The 21,525-nt window shown below is 33.8% G+C and overlaps 2 long non-coding RNA genes across 2 annotated transcripts in view; one reads left to right on the top strand and one right to left on the bottom strand.

The window, feature by feature from the left end:
- LOC102680515 overlaps positions 1-5,169 on the bottom strand; it is a 12,527-nt gene extending 7,358 nt beyond the window's left edge. Inside the window, exon 1 of the long non-coding RNA XR_421492.2 lies at positions 3,995-5,169. This is a non-coding gene — a long non-coding RNA (uncharacterized LOC102680515). The remainder of the gene's footprint in view (positions 1-3,994) is intronic.
- LOC116185363 overlaps positions 1,179-21,525 on the top strand; it is a 24,124-nt gene continuing 3,777 nt past the window's right edge. The window contains exons 1-2 of the long non-coding RNA XR_004150204.1: positions 1,179-2,035; positions 5,165-5,631. This is a non-coding gene — a long non-coding RNA (uncharacterized LOC116185363). The remainder of the gene's footprint in view (positions 2,036-5,164; positions 5,632-21,525) is intronic.

Genomic DNA, 21,525 nt, shown 5'->3' with positions numbered 1-21,525 from the left:
GAAAATTTACTCGCTCGCGATTTCGAGGATCAAATCGTTCCCTTCGTCCGCTCTTCATTTTCATCTTCCGAAACGGGATCCAAATTCCTTCGAGAGATCTTCGTTTTCGAAATTTGGTGTCACGGTGTCGCAGCTCGTCGAGATAAGTTCAAAGAAGAAGGCCACGCGGTAAGACGTGTGTTTAACGAACGGCAATAATTTATGCCTAGGCACGAGTGCAAAAAAACTCGTTGCGCTCTTCCCACGGCGACTTGGGAGGCAATGAGCGAACTCATAAATACCCGAAAGGATGGCAATTCGCTTTTACGGCCGAGGGCCCGGTTGCAACCCTCCCAATTGCTTTTTTCCGAACGCTATTGCCGCGTTCCACTCGGCGAGATGATTGAAAAAAATGCGGCGCATCCCTCTTTAAAACGAGGAATCCGCGCGGATTTCCGGCGAATCGTGGCCAATTGGTCCTCGAGACGTATCCCGATTGGCTGCCCTCTTCCAGGATTCTCTCCTTCGCGATACTACTCGCGAGATAAAATTGGCTCAACTTCGCGGGTGTGCATCTTTTACGCGCCTTTTTTTTTTTTTACGGATAAACTCGGATGAAATTCGATCGAGCCGATCCTCCCTCCTTGTCGTGGTTGGGAGGAAAGGCAACGATCCAGGTGAGAGAGGTGGTATTGCCCTCGAGAAGTCGATTAAGAATTCGTCTGCCCTCCGAGTGACCCTCTTTTTTTCAGCATCCATTGAAACAGGTTAAAAAATCAGTTTTTAGATAGAATGCTCGATATTCATATTTTCTTGAATCTCAATTAACGAGCCGATCTTTTCAAATAAAATTCTCTCTCAAATTGGATGCGCGTGTGCCTTGCCTCAAAATTGATTCGATATTTTTCATGTATTTTCGAACAATAATGTAACATCGTATCCCACGAATTGCAATCTTTCTATACAATAGCCCTTTCTTCAACGAGTGCCAATTATCCAACCTCTTTACGAAAGCGTAAACCGCACTTTAAACCATCCCCGAAGTATCTTTTTCGCCTATTCAACCGGTCCCTTTTATATATCCCATGGAATCCTCTCGCCTTCCTATTCTGCAGAAGGAATTGAAGAAAGGACAAACACGGGAGAATGAATAAAGAATAAAGGAGCGAAAAAAAGGATAAAAAGTGGAAAGTGCGAGAAGCCAGCTAGAAGTATCAAGCGGTGGAGGAGGAAGGTGGTGAGAGAACGCGAAGAAGGCAAGGGTGAAACACGTTGAAGAAACGAGAGTCGACTTTCACGGCGGTGTGTCTCGAAGGCAGAGCGGGGTCTCTGCTTCCGACTGCAGATACATTGCGACATGGAACTAGGGGTTAGTGTAGGGGGGTTTCGTGGCGGCGCGAGAGGGGTGAAGGGACCGGCGACGAGGGTGGTGGGTCGCTCGGGGCTCGAAAGGGGGATGAAATGCGCCGCGACGCGCTGCGGCGAAGCCAGACGGAGACGGACTCAGTTTCTGCTCCGCATCCGCAGCATCCTCCCTCTCTGTTCCCCTCTCTTTCCCAACTTCCCTTCTTCGCATCCTCTTCCTTCATTCTTTCTCTCCCTTCCCCACCCGAAACGACTTTTACTCCGGTTCCTCCTCCTCCTCCTCCTCCTCCTCCCTCCTCCCTCCTCCCTTCTTCCTTCTCTTCTTCCGGCTCTGGCGTGTTTCCCTTTTCCACGCGCCCGGTGTTTCGCTCTCTTTCCCTCCCTCTGTTTCCGTCTCTCTCTGTTTCACCCCCCGCGACTCAAACCACCGCGGTCCAGTCGAGTGTCGGCTCGTATACCGAACGGTTCACCTCGTGGCTCGTTCGTTTCGCAGCTGCGTGACGTTTAAATAAAACGTTCGTTCGGCTGTTAAGGATCCATTGCCTGCCGGCTTCCTCCACGTCAAACGCGTTGTTCGAGATCGAAAGGATCGACGGGGATGACGAGGAGGTTCTATCCGACTGGTTGGTGGCAGGCAACGCGACCAGTGTAAAAGCCAGCGACCGGGATCCACGTGGTGTTGACGTGAAAGGTAGAAGGGATACTTTCACCGGTAAAGGGTGGAATGGGATTCGAAGGTGCATTGCTATTGGATGGCTTGACCAATACGAGTTTCATGTTCGAATCGCATTTGTTCGTAGCGTGTGTATGTACGTGTGTATGTGTGTGTATGTGTGTGTGTGTGTGTGTGTGCGTGTATGTGAGAATATTGGAGGTGGTATTCTTGAAGAGTTTATACATGGTATAGTGTTTAGAATGAGAAAAAAATTTGATTATTGTTTGCGTTGATATGTATGTTTCCTTGAAATTTTATACGCTAGCATGTTGGACGGGATGATTTATAATTTTTTTCAAACTTCCGTAAAATATATTGTTGCACGTGATTGGAAAATAAATGTTGGATATTCGTTTCTTTAGCGATACACTCGAATAGATATAATCGAATAAAGTATTTTATTCTTTTATTATTTTTATGAGAAAATCAATATACAAAATATTTCTTTTCATTTTTTGAGATATCAATTTTCACATTTCGAAAAAGTTATTTTCTTTAATTATCTAGAGAAATAAATAGACCTAGTTTATGCTGTTTCTAACAAGAGAAGAAGCATCTCATCTTATTAGACTCTAGTCTCTTCAAGCTTTTCACCCCAATATGTAAAACACGAAGAAAGAAACAAGAAGAAACTCTATGACCGAAGAAACACTCATCGCGAACTCATTCTTCCTACCAACGAAAATTTTTTTTCCATTTCTTTTATTCTTTTTCTGAGACACGCTATGTAACAAGCTACTGCATGCTCAGTTTTTAAGAGGATCGGAAGTAGTTCTTTCATACCCTTTTACCATATTACAAATACATACAAATATACTTAACATTGCTTAACGTTCTTTGTATTCTGGTCAGACGCGATCAAAATTATGTGCAGTTTGATTGAAATCAAAGATTGAAAATGAGTTATTGGCGTTCACGTGTCACGAATTCGAAATTGCAATAAGTCAGTTTGGCCAGCTTCAACACATTGTATGCATTTATTTTACGCAATATCAGATTTGAATTATATTTACGATATTAAAAAATTGCAAGTTTAAAAATTAGCAAAGCGAGAAATATTTTCGTGCTTTTCGTTGATTGAAATAAAATTGAATTTGTTCACATTTATTTTTGTAATAATTATGAATATCGATATTAATGACATATTTATATCTATAAAATATGCACGATTTAATGAAAGATTGATCAAATCAACTGATATCGGATCTGAATGAACTAAATCGCTTGATTTCCTTTATACAAAAGAATTCAATTACAGCCTTTTCAAATACAACGGCTTAATAACCAGTCCTGATCTCGACTCTGTGTTCCTAACCTTTTTTCTTTTCCCCAACATTAATCAAATTAAAATTCCCGCTCGCGATCGGTGAATAGTTTTTAAGCTATGTAAATCAATTTAGCGTACTTTTTTAATTTTTAGTTATTTTCTTTTTCTTGAATTTAATTTAGCCTTTAACATGGGGAATTAATTATTCGACGGGGAATTAATTTATCGATTTTCCATTATGGAATATATCGAAAATATAGATAGTGTTCTATAATAGATATTATATATCTTAAAACTGATAAATCGAATTTTTATATCCTATAATTTCGTTCATTGTTTAAAAAAACACGGTATTTCAGTGGAAAGTTGTTATAATTGACACGAGTAATAAATATCATAAATTATGTTCAGCCATATTATTATAACCAATTAATATATACGTGTTACAGCTTTATTTATATCGCGATAAACACTTCTAAATTAGAAAATAATTAACGTCTTGTCAGAATTTCTGATAAAATTCGTATTCGTTTCTTAACATTTATAATAAATTCATTAATTTTTTATTTTAACTTTATTTCGCTTGAATGCACAATGAAAAGATATTCAAAAGAAGAGAATTAAAACAAAGAACGCATCGTTTGTCACTTGAAATTCATCATTCATACCTGATGTGTTAACCGACGAGAGACCATTGTGCAGTTTGCAGGCTCGTATAAAATAGAATGCTGCATTAACGTTCAGCCAAGCGTGTCCCAAGAGTGCTCAGTTAATGGGTTAATTCTTCTAAATCTAAAAGGACCCAGTATTCGTAGTAACAGCACAATTAATACACTTTTCGATTATTAACGCCATTAATTTTATTGTCATTTCGTTTTATCACAACTGCGCGCGTTTATCATAATGGCGGCGAAACGAGATCTCGAATTAGAAAAGCGCGGTAAAATTACCACAAACTATACTGTACATATATGCGTGCTTTTCAGGAATATCAACATCGATAAAGTCGTGAAATCGGCTCGAGGGTACTGGTACGGAGAAGAGGCACTCAATTCAAGCACTAGTTACATGTATTGTGCTAATATAAAAAGGGCACTGGTAATTTAATGCGGTTCCTTTCGTTTTCGATAATCACGTGGATCGATTTTCACCATTTTGACTGCGTAATTTTTATTATTCGTAATTTATTTGATACTTATCACCGATTATTTTTATAAATGAAAAATATTATTATGATGCGGTCGTAAAACTACGTGGTAATTGTCATATTTTCGAATCTTTCGCGAAAATTTAATTACGAAAACACAATAATTTGTTACACGTAAAACTCACGTTTACTTCTCGCAAAATATGTGATACACTTGATTGACAATCGTTAGCATATTTGTTAATTTCTATTAAACCGGTGGCGCCTCCTTTGAGTATATTGAAAGAAGTTCAGAATTTCATGAAATAGTAAAAAGGGGGCGTGATGTGGAAAATTTTAGAATCGCTAATAGGTAATCTATAAACAAGTTCGATATTCGGAGGTCGTGTAGTCACTAAAGTTAGAGTATTGATGCTTATTCTAATAAAGGAAGAAAGAATGTGATTTGTGTAAGGATTTAGGCATTTTTATTATGATGTTGTACAATGTTCTACAAACAAACATAAATAAATTTCGTGTATCCATCACCATGAAACATTACTTCTATATCGATGCAATGATCAATGCAACATGCCATTTTTCCCGCGCTTTCGAAGTGAATAGAATCGCCATGTTTGTTCGACTAAAAATAAATGACCGGGAAACGTGAAGTATCATTCCTTACTTGTATCTCTCTGTATGTTTCTTGTAGAAGGTGAAATCGCAGTGATAGAAGGAAAACCAGAAAAGGAAGAAGTCAGTTATTTTGGTGCTAATTAAGTGACGACGTTCATACGTACACGTGTACATATACAACAATCAGCAATAGTGTCTAATTGGCACGGAAACAACACAATCATTCTTAATTAGTTAATTTGCGAAGAGGCTCAACATAGAATGCATCGCAACACGCTCGATTATTACAGGATGCAGTTACTTCTGATCATCTCGGGATAATCATCCTGTCATTTGGCTATTCCCCGAAATCGGGCCAAATCTGGTGAACGAAGGATTACAATACCGCCTTAACGATAATTCGAACAACTTTTCTTCTCTTCTATGACAAGTTCCTACAGTACGTGACCAAATTTGCGACTATGACTAGCGGACAAAGGAATAAGTCCGTAGTACATCCGGAACAGCGGTATGCGTACATGCCCTGTCCGCTTTACGACACTGGTGAGTGACTTTTATCCTGTTTAAAATGCATGCATCATGTTTATGATATTCAAAAATTTATTTATAATTTTTTAAGATCAATTAAATAGGAAACTTTGTAGTTTGAATTCATTTTTCACGTTGAAATTCTAATGAGCGACAATATATATTGACACGAAAAAGAGGATATTTAGTTTTTTCGATATCGTTCTCATAGGTTTCTTATGATTGCTATTCTAGTTACTTGTTATTGAATGCAAAGGAAAAGATCACGTATTTTATAAGATTTCTTTGTCGATTCCTGAAAGTTGCCAGTTAGAATTCGTAATAAAGGAAATTGGGTTTCTATAACGGCCGAATAAAGTTTCAGGTAGAATCGAACACTTCGATTGGTAGCTTTATTACGAGATATTTACTTTGTATCTAAATATCATTCAATTTAACAAAAGTTGACTATTAAATAAGCTTCTTCTCGAGTTTTTAAAGAAGCGTTTATTGTGGCAAAAATGATCATTGGATCTTTCACGTGTAAGAAGTGAAAAAAGAGAGGATGAGAAAAGAATAGAAGATCGAGAAAAATTGACAAAAAAAAAAGTTGATTCATTATTGATCAACAATTGTTGAATTGAAAAGAAAGAAATGATTGCATTTTTATATATTATATGTATCGTTATAATCACTAAATAATTGAAACTATTTGAATGGAAAAGAATTTAAATTTTATTTTCAAGTAATATAATTTTTATAAGGAAAAAAACGAGAAATTTATGAAATATGGAAAATTTCCTATTATAATACTGTTCAGAATCTCAAAATAGATATTCATAAAATTTATTCATTCAAGAATGATATTTTATTCCCTGATGATCGTGTCATTGTAATTTATGACCCCGCATAAATTAAACGATTATGCCGCGGATTATTATTTTCATCAATATTTATTAAATATTTCTATTTCATTTTAAGGTGTACTTCTGTACGCATATCTCATTTGAATAACAAAACTGCGAAGTTTCCTAATTAAGCGCATCAAATCTATACGATCCTTTGTGCATCTTCCAAGCGAGATTTTTTCTTTCATTTTTTTGACTGTACAGCTAAGAGCACTTGTTACGTAACTATTAGCATGAAATTAATTTCTAAAATAAATTGAATTGCATCCATGTTTATGCAAATGTCAAAATTACCAATGCAATTTATCGGTTTTCAAGTATTGTACAAATTTCAAAGTAATTCAAGTTGCTAATAGGCGATCCATTTTTTGCATCAAACTATATAAATCGATAGAATAATTTATAATATGTAAAATTTATACATAATACATTATTAATACCAACATATTTTCAAAGACTTATACTGTCGCTCAAAAATATCTATCTATAATATTACTAAAATCGATGATTGAATATATATCTATTTATGAGCGACAGTGCAATCTTTTTTAAAAAATTTTACAATTTTACATCTTTGAATTCACAAGTAATTCTCCATAGAGACAAAACTATTGCATGTAGTAAATCAATTCGCATGCGACCAATTAAGTCTGAAAATTAATTATAGCGACGAACAATAACCCCGGATGCTCGTGATCCATCAGCGTAACTCCTGCGAGAACGAATATGTCGTCTGATCGCAAATTTGACCGAAACTTTTGTGTCAGTGACATAACTGCAGAACAGCGACGATATTCAATGTCGAAATACGGGCGTTAAAGTTAACCACATATGATGAACGAGGTCCTCGTGTCGAAGTTGGACGACCCTTGAGAGATTTGAAAGTAAAAGGTGGCCAGATCTTTGTCTCATCTCGTTTATGGTCCTCCAGTCACGTGTTTCAAATCATTATAATATTATTAAAAAAAATGTTACCGAAAATTATGATCAAAAAATATTTTAAAAATGATTAATAACGATTCTCTGATCCAATTTTCTATAATTAGATCATTTTTAATTTTTGATGATAATTAAATAACGAAATTCAGATAAATTTTCATCTATTAGTGTAGGTTATTTTTGTATCATCTATCGTAAATGTTGAATAGGATGAATTTTAGATGATGATTAAGAAGATGATTAGTTACACTTCCAAATTTGTTGATAGATTACACCAGAATGATAGAATAATTATTCCTCATTATTCCTCTATTCATGGTAATTGTAAAGTCAATTTACTATTCATACAGAATCAGTAAGTTTAACTTAGGTCAGATCCAATATGTATATACATTTGATCAATGAATGGTCAGCCACACAAAGAGTTCTCGTTTCAATCGGGCAAATTCTTTTGCTCCATAAAATATACGTTTATATAAACGTTTATTGCACGCTTTAATTCTATTTATTATCTATCAAATCAATATTTAACGAATCGTAAGATGCATCAAACAAGAAGAAAATTGATTAATATACTACTCTCTACTTAATTAAAATATTTTATCTAATATTTTCTCATTTTACAATATATATTACAACATTTAAAGTTCCACGTGTATTTTTTTTTTATATCTTTAAAATTAAGAAGCTTATACTTTATACTACTAAACTTTTTACAGATCTAGATTTATCCAAGGAAAAATTATAAAATAATGAAATGCTAGATAGATTATTTAAATTCCCATTAAAATCATCGATTCTATCTATACTAGAGGACACGAAAAAAAGACTTAATCCAATTCAAGTCCGTCCCACGATCAACGATTAACGAGAATCATAGGTGATATTAGAAAATATTGCTGTTTTCAGGTATAATGTTGAATAATGTCGTAGATTAAAGGTATAGGTCGCGCAATTTTAAGTTGTTTCCCCTCCAAGGGGAACAACCACGTATATTTGACGATGCTTGCGATTTGGAACAATTCGTGTCGCTTCATGTTTCATTCACCGTCCGTTTCATTATGCATCACAGTGGTTAGAGAGGCCACGTGTACCAGGATTAATTGCAATTTCCAACGCCTCGTGACACGCCCGTAATCAACACCGTGACGAATGAAAGCGATTGCGAATATCGGATTTTTTTTCTTTCTTTCCTTTTTTTTCTTTTTTCTTTTTTTTTTTTTTTTTTTTTTTTTTTTTTTTTTTTTTTTTTGTTACTTAAAACGATCGAACACGGCCATCGACATTGTCATTTGATTCGTATTTGAATCGCATCCATGTTGTACGAGGTGGGAAGCTTGCTCGAGGGATCGAAAAAGTATTGTTGACTAGATTTAAGATTATGGTGACAGAGATGTTTGCTATGATTTGATATTTATGAGAGTTTGAAAAGTTGATCTTTTATTTTTTTTTAAAGAGTATTCGAAAGAAAATTGATCTGAATGAAGATTTTTTTTAATAAATATTCGAAATTTCACGAAATAAATTTAACTTTCTTCGGAAATCGTGAAGTGATGGAATTATTTTTCTTCAAACTTCGCTTGATTGGGGTTTTTAAGGGTCAGTTTTATTAAAACTGCTGCGTGATAAACTTTTCTGTAAGAAACTTATATTTTCAAATTGCATATTTTAGTTTATGGTATAATTAGACCAGTGTTATAAATCTTTAACATTAATTTACCGATTGTTTCAACATCTCTGATTAATTACACAATCATCTACGCGGTTTTTAGATGATATTAAAATATTTAAAATAGTAGAATGTTACTTATTCGTTTCACATTTTATTTCATCATATTTCTTCTTTTTCCCCGATTAAAATTTGATCGCGTTACGAATCTCTCGAAGTCACGTACAAATCTAAAAGATTCGAGATCTCAACCACCTTTCAATCAAGAGAAACGTTAATTGTCAGGCAGTTTATTCGAACAAGAATCGTAGTCAGATTGCAATCGCGTCCATTTGGTGCACATAAAAGGCAACCGTGTTTCGTTGGTTTGATAAACAGAAGAGAAACGCGTGAATCGTCTAATTAAGGAAACTATCGGTTAACCAACTATCATTCAATCCAAGCGAACTATTTAGCATTGGTTTTGCTCAACTCGAACGCAGATTAAACTATTTAACTAGGCAAACGAATTTCGTCGTTTTCAACGATTTATCGTCGAATAAATCTAACTAACAAAAGACAGAACATATCATCGAACTTATGAAAAGAATTGGTAGAATGTAAAAATGAAATATTCAAATACACTTATGATCTAGATATTTTCAATATTTTATAAAAATTAATTCTATAATAATGACGTGATTGTTTGAGAAAGAGATTAGAATGCATGTGTAAAACGTGCACTAAAAATTTATATTTTTGAGATAATAATTTTATTATTAGATATTCTTAGATTTTTCAAGGAAAAATAATTTTTGACACGAATCAAATAAATTTACAAATGTTACAATTTCAGCAAATATTAGATTCCAGAATAAATAATTTATTCTGCTCATCTGGATGGAATTATTCATTCAGCTAACAATTCGCGTGTTTAACTATCATTTAAATCTGTAATAATTCAAATGAATTTAATTCTTTCAAGATCAATAGAATATTCCAAGATAATTTTTACAACAATTATCATAGAAACTTTTTGGAATTATTAAGAGTCTTATTGGAATATTAGAATCATTAAAAATGAGATCATCTTAAAAATTAGGTTCAGCCAAGCTTTTAATTGGCTATATCGTGTATCATTGTATTTAATATTGTGCATACAACTATGGGGAAATAAATAATAAAAGAATAATAAAATAATAAATTTACTGAATCGCGTGTTTGCTGGTTATAAATCAGATTATCGTATAAATCATGTATCGATAGGTGGCGAGGAACCAGGCCGAGAAATTCAATTCCATCATGTTGCGTTTCGACGTTTCGTTGAAACGTTTTCAATGTTCGAAGCTGCGAATTCTTCCGGTAAAATAATTCGATTTATTTAGAAAAATTTATTATTCAAACAAACGATGTAACATTCCTCGAGATTTTAGGATTTTCGTAGAAAATCGTATTTATGGGGTCGGAAAAGAAGGTTTGCGACAAGATAACATTAACGAAACACTATTTTCGCGGATGGATAAACAAATCTCTCTTTGCGTTTCATAAGCAACGAGGGTCTACATTACTTTGCGTAAACGCGCGTATGCGAATTTCCGAGAAGATTGGATCTCGCAAGTTTGAAACGTCTCATGATAAATGAAAGGTATGGTTGAATAGACGAGGGGATTATCCTTGAATTTCTTGAATTTCCGAGAGTTTCTGATTTAAGCTATAATCCTGGAAAAAAATAAAAAAGAAATTTCGATAATTACAAATCGTTCCATAAATCGAACGATGACTATTTTTCACTATCGACACGGTTTTCTCGAAACAATGCCAATTAGAACTATTATCAAGTTTAGTGTTAATTATTTCGATTGGAAAGGTCGACGTTAAAAAAAAAAAAGTCGATGACTCCTATAGATGTCAACGTATTAACATCTAACTGTTAATAGTTTTAATTGACACTATCATGTTGATAGAAGAAACGTCGTCCTTCGATCTCTAAAGTGATCGATCTTTCTTTTGATAATCGAATTGATTTGTAACGTTATCAGAAAAAAATTAATATCATTTAGATGTACATTTATCTTTAATTACTCTAATTATTCTTTTTATAACTCACATCAATATAAAAATTGTTCTTTTTATCTTTTACTAAGCTCGATTTTTCCAATTCAAATAACTGAAATAACCTTAAAACTGAAAGAGCTTCATTGTCAGCGAATTTACACGTAATGGCGTTAATATTATTGTCTACTTGTTAAGACTTTTAATTATCTTTAATTATATACGTCCATAGAATAAATCTTTATTCTTTTCTCTTCGGAAGGATCGATCTTTTCCGCTCTCTAATCTTTTATTTGAAATAAAAAATATATATATATATAAAATCGTAATCCTTCGACTTTTTCTCGTGAAAGAAGGTAAGGAAGATAAATAATTCCAGTAGTAGGCCATCCCCTGAAGGAGCAACGAATTAACCCGCGATTTAAGCGAGGGGTTCGAGGCTTAAGGAAGTCAAGGTTGTCGCGATGAGGATTACACGTTGATTCACACGTGTAGCGGGATGAAAAAGAAATTTTGCACGGGGTGCATCAATCGATTTCGATGCAGTCGAGTAGGCTAACTCGTTCATGGATGTATGTGGGTTTTCGACTTGGTTGGTATTTTCGTGACAAGCCTCGATAGAAGGTTTAGATAGAAGGTTTTATTTAGAGAATCAGAGGATTGGTTCGATCCTATATTTCGAACATTGCGTGTGATGTTACACGATCTTGATTAAATCTAAAAGTTATCTCGATATTTCTATAAAAGAGGTATAAGTTGTAATTACTCGATGGATAAAGATAGATTTTGAGATATTGTTTCTTTTTTTTTTTTTTTGATTGAGATATATTTAGATTTAAAAATTGAAATAGATATTAATAAGTACAAGTAATTCTCTTCACAGAAATATTTCTGATAGATTTTTAATTTTCAAAATTCTCTAAAAAATTTATCTGTTTTTTTTTCAATTGTTAAAAAATTGAAAAATATTGCTCATTATTTTTTCAACTGCCATTTATCTTTTCAAGCACGTAACGTATTCTGTATAGCTTTCTCTTTTCTGCATAGAAAACGATACTGGATATATTTCTTGATTTTCCTCGATAAAATAAATGATCAGAAAAAAGAAAAAAAATCGTTACGGTGCAGGCCGCGAGACCGGTATTACGCGATATTATAATTAATTCGAGCTATCTAATCAATAAATGTTTAAATATTTAAATATCAAATCGAAGCTGACGAATAGATTTGAAAGAAAAATCGTCCATAAATGAAATTTTTATATACGATAAGTCACATTTTAAATTTTTACAGATTTTAAATTGCATTTATCGAGTTGTCGAGTTTCTATGTACATCTATAATTCAAGTCGTTATATGTTGAAACTTGTAAAAATTTTCCATAATTTCAAGTTTTGTCGTTTCTCCTGCGATATAAAATAAATAATCATTTACAAAACATGTGTAACGTTTGAAATAATTGTTGAGCCTTTTATTTATTACACTTTATAAGTATTCCGTATTCGATTACAATGAATTCTAAGAAGAATTCCATTCCAAATTCATTTCCAAATCATTTCAAAATCAATAAAAATGGATTTATCAAATATTTTTTATTGTATTCTTCTAATTCTTTCTCGATGAATAATTACGTAAAGGTATCTTCTCACAAATTTAGATCAAAATTACAAGCATTTCGAAGTGAATTGTCGAGTCTGATACGTAAAGTTGATTGATATCGAGGTTAATGCTTTTAGCCACGTATCTCCTGTCGTTCATGTACAATGCACAGAATCTTTGCGTTTCGTTGCCAAAAATATGATACTCTTGACCGAGTATGCTAGAAACCCGATTGAGAACCATAATTCTTTTCGATGCTTGAAACGCTGAAGCTCTCTCTGGCTGTGAATGCGGAGTTGTTGATACTTCGAAGGTTTCACGAATCAAAGAATTAGAAAACGAGGAAATGAAGTTTCGACGTAATTAATTAGAAACGTAACTATCGCATATCTGATTATCATTCCTAATATCATTTTCTAATTTTAATTATCGTTGCCAATTTTATTAGATCATTAATTTAACAATAATAATTAATATATTATAATTTAAGAATTTTAAATTAAGATAATAATTAAGTTAAGATATCTTTGGGAAATAAAAAAAAAAAAAAATAATAAAAGATTCTAAAAACTCGTAATTTAGAGCTCTGAGAAAATCTTATCTCTTTGATTTTCTGTTTCGCGAATACATAAATTTTTGCTTTAACCGAGAATAATACGGTTTACGTAATCGACGAAACCGGAAGTCATCCAGTCCCAGTAATATTTTCAATAAAACGACAAATGCCAAGCTCGTAATTCGAAGCACCGTCAACCACTCTTCTTGCTTTATGACTACTTGTTGAACGAAACAAACGACCGTATCGAAACAACTCTGGATGCTTTTGCTCTTCCTTCATCAAATCCCACCTCTCTCCGTTCTTGCATTCTTGCCGCTATGTCCTTGCCGCCATCCGAATTTATGCGCTCGGAGCTAGAAATTTTCCAAAATTGCGATATTATACGGAGTTTCGCGAAATATCTCGTGGATAACGATTTAGAACAGTTATACAAGTTTCGCCCAAGGTAAATCTCTGATTTTATATATTCTCTCGTAGCTCGAAACTCGTATCATCTGGAATTTGGATGGAAGAAGGAGGAAAAGTTGTTTCTATGGATATTGTTTCCAGGATAAATCGAATAAAGGTCGTGGTGCCGCATTAATCTTCGAACAATGACCATGATTTTCATTTTCTCGGACAATGGTCGAGTTGAATCAGTGTGTTGGCTCAGTGTGAAAGAGAAGAATCGTTGTCAACGATGCAAATTGAGCACGTTTTTGCCACGATAGAAGTTTATCTAGCAGAGGGATGCGTTGTGCTTAGTCCAGGGGTAATTATCCTGACGAAGAAACTCGAAACTTTGTTTTTTCTCGCTTAAACAATGGATAATCCCTGATTAATTTCCAACTTATTTCATATTGTTAATTTTGTATTAATTTTGACAGACACATCTGCGTTATGGAAATAAAAAGTTGGCATTTCCGTTGTGGTAGATCACACGAATGTTTGTTGGCTGATTATTAGAAATTAATATCGGTTTGACAAAGATACGATGATCTTCAAAGCATTAAATATTAATCCTTTCACACTCGAACTTTTTTCCATTAAATTTTCCGTTCAAACGTTAAAATTGTACGAAGAAAGTTGAATGTTAATTGCACAGCAGTGTGTATTGTTAAAAATCTAATAGCGGAGGCATTAAGCCGAGTTCTCACAACGAGGAATTCTTTATTGACGTTTCGTGTTTTTTTTTTTTCTTTTTGAAAAAGTTACTCGTCTCTTCGACTCGTTTCTTTATATTTGTGTTACCAGTAATAAAAGTTACCACTTGTTATCTGACAAACATCAAAGAAAAATATAAAATTATTGCTGAAAACAAATGTTTTAGCTTTAAAAAAGAAATAAATGTGTTACAAATGTTACTTTCGATTATGTTTCTTCTTATGACAAATTATACCTATTCTTCTACAATTTGAATTTTTATCCGTACATCTCAGAAGAAATGAATATCGATATATTCGCCACTGCTGTTACAAATTTCCTCCGTTTTAATAAAAATCATACGAAACTTACACGCACGTTGAATGAAAAACGAGAAGAATTAAATAACGCGGACAAACAGATAGGTACGTTTCAACCAAGTGGCGTTTCCTTCGACAAACAATCGGTTATTTGACGCTTGCAACGTTGAACGAAGGAATGAATTTCAGTAGGAGAGCTTTAAGTTTCACGCGGCTTGAAAATAAAAAATGTGCAATCGTAGGAGGAAATACAAGTTCGCGACAACGAAGGTCAAGCCGCTGGAATGCGGATGCGGAGTACACAGGTGGAGGTATTTGCGTTGCAATTTTCCCTCCTTTTTGGCCCGCAGGGGAGAGAAGGGGTTGAATCCGTGGACACGCGGAATGGATCGATGCTTGTTTCGCAAGCCATGACGATATCGATTTGTTTTTATCGCGTTTGTGCCAGTTGTGGGAATAGGAATGGTGGAGATATTGTGAAAGCGAAACGAATTTTACGTACTATTTATTTCGAAAGAAATAACACTTGTTTGTGGGAACAAACGATTTGATGATATCAAGTTTAAGAAGATTATAATTAAATTATGTTGAAACATTTATATTATGCTTAAAACGATTCGTAAATTGTATAAAATTATAAATAATAGATTATTGAAAAATCGCAATTTACATTTTCTGATAAAATCTACATACATTGTCTCGGTCCTGATAAAAAGTTATACAACACATCTCCCCTGAGAGAATCCTCGAAACTGTACGTTTTTAAAAAGCCTTTTGATTTCCTTTCAATAAAATTTCTTTGATACTGGTATACGACATTTCACGACTTCTCGCGAAAGAATAATGTTCCTTTCGGTATAAGAAGCATATGGATCGAAGATGATTAATAACCTAAGAAGTATCCTTCGTACTTTTGATCCAAGTTCCGCAAAGTTCCCGATATAAAACTATACTTCTTTAAAGTTTCTCATTTGAAGAGTCGCGATACAGGTTTCAAAAGATTTCTAAATATATCTCTTTATACAAATATCCGATATAAATTTTAAATCAAATAATAAAAACTCGATTTTCTATCGTTATAATGAAATATTTTAAATATCCAAAAAATCATTAATTAAAATTTTGAGAATATTTTTGTACAAAATTCTTTGGAATCTTTCTTTGGGATATTCATTTTTAAGAATTTCTTAGATCTTCAACAACAAGTTCATTGATAAAATGACACGAATATCTTTTCGAAAATCTTTTTCAGACATTGAATCATATTTTCAATCAAAAGTTATATTTCGATATGAAAATATATTTTGACAGAAGGAACATTGCTTCAATGCTTTTTCTTCTTGTACATCATTTTAATGTATTTTATTTTTCTTCGACTGTCATATTTCTTAAAGATTCTTACAACGATTTCGTAAAAATTATTTTTCGCGCCATCGAGGATATATCTTTCGTAAAAATTTTCGTGCGAGATTTGACGTTTGAATTTATTCCGACAAAGTATATTCAATATATCACCGTTTTTACTGTGGAACGTGTTATTTGTAGCACGCGTAAAACACTCGAGTGTGTGTATCGGGTAAAGCCAATGAATACTTGAACTTCAGTTTCGTGACAGTGGACGTTATCGATGATCATATACGAACAATTCTTTGTTTGCAGAGTTAGCTTTGCATTTGGTGTTAAATAATTCATCGGATAAAAATAACTCGATTATTTCATATTGAATTACAAAGCAAAAAAACATTCTTCAAGAAAGAGAAAATTTAATTTAGGAATATTAGAAAAATTTTTCTAATATTACGAAAGGGTATATTGTTTTCAAAATTAAGGTGAGAGAAATTTTTAAGAAATTATGCAATCTTATAAACATAATAAAATCACTTGGAAGGTTGTGGAAGAAATTATGTAAATTTTGTACCATGAAAAAAAGTATGCATAAAGATCCTAAATTGTGTAACGTGATAATAAGGTAAGATTGCTTGAAAGATTAGGAAAGAGTAATTGGAGATAAAAATTGAAATTATATGCCAATGCGCACGTATCGCGAGATGTGAGCAATAATTAAATATTTGAATAAAAATAAAAAAAAAAAAAGGAAGAAAAGAAAGAAAAAAAACACGATATCGCAGTGGAGGTTCATCGACCTTGCTAAAATGGTCTCACGTGACGAAATCAGCAAACGATAAATCGCGTACTTGAACTCCACGGTTCAAGTTTAATGCTCTTGTTCTATTTTCGCGTGGATTCCTTAGCAGAATGTCGAGCACCGCGAGATTAAAGGAAGTTGTATAGGTTTTAAAACTACTTAAGACCGTGTTTCCGCAAGGATAACTTCTTGTCGAGAAACGCATTCGTGAATTTTCGATGAAATCGATTTTAACCAGAGAACTTTATTAAATGAGCATATTTCTATTAAAATATACGGGAAGATTGTAAGGGAAAGTTTAATTTAAATTTTCTAATTTTTATATAGAAATAGTTTTGAAGTTAGATTTATTTAAATATATATATATTTAAATTACTAAAATGATCACTTGTTTTGAAACTTGTTAAATTTTTTCATTTTTATGAGATTAATATTTTAAATGTTATGAGATAGAAAATAAAAAAATTAATACTTATAAAATAAAATACTTAAAAAAAATGTACTTATTTTTTTCTTATTATTTTCATATATCGACGTAAAATTTTGTCCGTGTGTAATTTTGTTAAATAAAAAAACGAAGCTTTAACTAAACTGCAATTATTTTACATTAAACAATTTTTAGTCTGACGATCATTTGAAATTGATCGATTTTATTTTATTTATTTTTAACGATAAGTTTCAATCAATTTCAACAAGAAAATTCTGTTTATTAAAGATTAAAAATAACTTTGTACCAAAAGTTTACACATATGTATCACACTTTGATGAACTTTGACATGGATTGATTTATAACCATCATACCACAGTTGCCTAATGCAAACGTAACTTTAGCGGTAGTTCAAAGCGATAGAAATATTATTGGCCTCGAATCGACTTCCCGCTAACGATGGCAAAAGTGCACAAGGATTGCTCGTGAGGAAAGAAACTTTATATCTGAGATATACGTCCTCGGCAGAAGTTTTGGCCTGGACAAAAAGACACTCCTCAAATTCAATTCCTCGAGACGAAATGGGCCGAGTTCGTGGAGAAGGATTCCACCGAAAAATATGGAACAGCCGCCATTAAAAAGATTAATGGATTCGTTTCGATAAGCCTTATTAAGGATCAAGGTCGAGGATCGATCGCCGTGACATTGCAAGATCGACAACCGATTCCACAACCGATTTTCACAAACTGATGCCACGAACTGGCCTCCCTCGCTGGCCACCTTGAAGTATTCATAGTTTCTGTCGTACAGCCAACATGTTAGTATGTACGATTTAGTCTCGTGACGAATTCTAAGAATAAGTTTCGTCGTTGTATCGACGATGTAAGACAATATCCGGTTACTCATTTGTTTGCTTGAGGAAACTTGACTCCTCTCGCTTTTTATTCGGTATGTATTTTTGTATTTTTTAAATTAGAATATTCTCGTTTGGAGAATTGTTGGTGATTCGATTGATTATGAAAAGAGTTTAAATTTAATCAATCACTCGTTTTCTCGAAGAAAGTTATTTTTATCCCTTTGCCATATCATTTTTTTTTTTTTTTTTTTTGATACAATTTGATGAAGTAATTAATCATTTGCGTAAATTATTTCGTCAGAAAGCGAAATGAACGATCGTACGAGAGTAAAATACGAAATGGAAAACTGCAAGAAACAAAAGTAAAAGCGCGTCCATCACTGTAACGTTAATTACAAATAAGGGCGTTGCTCGTTAGAAGCTCGCAGTGGAATAAGCCAGTAGTCAGACTAGTAGCGTGAATCGGCATTTCTCCGACGAGAAAGATGATACTCTGTGAATGGAACTAATCACGATTATAAAATTTCTCATTTTTCTGTTGAATATTCCCTTCTTTTTTATCCCACATTCATATGGAAAGTGTATCGTTCATTTACATAGAGAAAAGATTCTTTTCGAGCCATATTGTCTGCACTTTTGGCGAAAAACATTAAAATACAAGGTGTATCGTAATTAATAGCAAATATTTAAATAATTTAACGTCTAAAACGATGTTTTTCTTTAAGCCAATAATTTATGAGTTACATCATTATATCGTAGCAATACGTTTTGTTTGATCTTGTTTGCGAGATATAATTAGATTTGCGTTCTGTCATTTATTTGATTGCTCTGAGAAAGTATCGACAAATATATATATATCTTGTAAAAGTAATTTAAGAATTTTTTTCCTTGAAGAGAAGAATCGTAAAGAAACGATCAATATCATTGTTGGCTCTTGTGCTTTCCGATCCGTGAATCAAGATTCGAAGATGGACAACAGAAACGATGCCAAAAGTGCGATGAACGCGATTTTTGGCGCGATCGACGACGAAATTCCGCTCTTTTATTCCCAGCTGTATTACACACGGTGTTCTGAATTATGGCGACGTTCCATCGTCGTAAATCTCGACAAAGGGAATGAATTTCGATTATTTGTAAATCAATAGATCCGTGAAATTTCCACGTTAATGAAGATGAATTTATCGTAGAATTGTCATTGGAAATACGAGGGTTCGTTGCTTAATGTTTCGCAAACTGATAGAATTTTAAACAGTTGCCAATATTTCTTCTTGTTACGTCTGTATTTCGCCTTTCGAATAATTGGATTTATGTGAAACACTTGTTGATCCACTTCTGTTCTACAAACACGATGATATAATTTTGATATAATTAAACGCGGGATTAATTGGATAACGTAATGATATAAATAAATTAATTATAACATAAATAATATCCGTAACAACGTTACTAATCTCTAGGATTTTGAAGTGTATTTTGATTAAATGTTTCAAATTGTGTGTCAGAAATATATTACGATCAAAAATTCACTTCGACATATCAAAAATTTTCCTCTTTGTAGAATCGAACATGCAATAACAATTATTTTTTACGCCATGATTCTTGTTCCACTTCAATCAAACTATATTTGTCGTCTATTTGAAACAAATTTCAAAGTTTATAGTTCCCGTGTTTCTCAACCTATTATCGTTTATTTCAAATTTTTCTTTTTTCAATAAATGATTTTAATCACGTGAAATTTTATAAATAATTGCGATATATCAGGAGGAATTACAATTATTACGTTCGTTTTCTCAATGAAAAGAAATTAGTATCACTTCGCGTGATTGTTTTAATTCTTAAGCAGTTTCAAGGGAAACCTTCGATAAAAATCCTTCAACTTTTTCCTCGGCGATGATAAATACGCTCTAATAATATTCACGAGACGAGTTAGTTAATTTCTTGCAATGGCATCGATCCAAAAAAATATTGTTTTCGACTAGCCAAACTTTCGATGCACCTTTTTGCGCATTGGTAACGCAAAATAAAATTATGAAAAAGTTATGTAATATTTTTTAATGTTCTTATCAATTTTTACTTATTCATCCGCAATAGAATTATACATTTTTAACAAGAAACCTGCGAAGAAGCTCAATTATTCTACATACATATATGCGCAGCATTTCGAAGAGAACCAGTGCCAACCAGTTGTTCGAAAGCAGTTCGAACACCGATACGATCGTAAATCCGCAAATATTTTACAACTCGTAAAAATATCTTTACGTCTTCTTCTTGCATTTACCCGTGGTGCATTATAAAATTCGCACCACTATTCTCAGACCAGTCAAAATAATCTATTAAATTACATATGTCAATAAACACGATCTATATTTTCTCACACTTGTGATTCGATGCCAATTGATAATCAGGAAAATATATATTTGATCGATATCACGAGACATCGAGCATCGTTGTTTCCCATTTTACCCTCACCAGAATCTTATAATAATTTCCATCCATTCGAAAAACTTTTCATTTCAACAGCAAAAACCGAGATAAACGTTTGACGATCTCGAGAAGAATTTCATGGCAAAACTTACTTCAGCCTCTTTTGTTTTCCATTCATATGATTAATCACCGTTGGCACACGATTGCAATAAATTTCACGATCGTAAAACCGATCGTTTGCACTTCGCCGCAACTATTAAAGGCCAATCTAAAATTCACCTTACACACACGATGCCCTCGTGCCCATCGGCGCGAAAGTGGCGCGAAAGAAGAACCACAGCCAGTGTTAGAAGAGCGGTCGGTGGTGCGGGCAGACGTCATCGGGTTTCTGGTCAGCGTCGCGACGCCTCGTGCACTCGGTCAGTGCTGGGCTGTCGGTCGCGTGGCGAACCTACCCTCGTCGAACCGATCCTCGAGGACACGTGGTCTTCGCTTCTGATTCAGATCGATCTGTCCTGCGACCGCGTGCGTAACGCAGAGCAGGAGGAGGAGGAGGAGGAGGAATCAGCGCGTGACCAGGAAATAAATAACGGAGTGCGCTCGCCGACAAAGGCCTTGACGTTGCACCACCCCCTACATACGTCGCCCCGTGAATATTTCAATAGCGTATCGATCTACGAGGAACACACGTGTGTGTGTCTGAAAGCGAATTCGCTTCTTCGTGCGATCATCACTCGGTGTTTGGTTCGAAGCAACTCGGTTTAACCGCGTCCCTTTTCAACCACGCAACGGGCTAATCACCACCAGGTACTACCTTTGCCAGGACACGTTCACCAACCGTCGGTGATTACCTCGCGAGACCATCGATCCATCCGCTCTCTCTCTCTCTTGTTGTGTGTCTAATATATTCTACACATGTGTGTTCTACATC

The sequence above is a fragment of the Apis dorsata genome, unplaced genomic scaffold (genome assembly GCF_000469605.1).
Source record: "Apis dorsata unplaced genomic scaffold, Apis dorsata 1.3 scaffold_165, whole genome shotgun sequence".
Lineage (NCBI taxonomy): Eukaryota > Metazoa > Arthropoda > Insecta > Hymenoptera > Apidae > Apis > Apis dorsata.
Note: the sequence above shows the minus strand (reverse complement) of the source record. Positions and strands in the feature narration are given on the sequence as shown.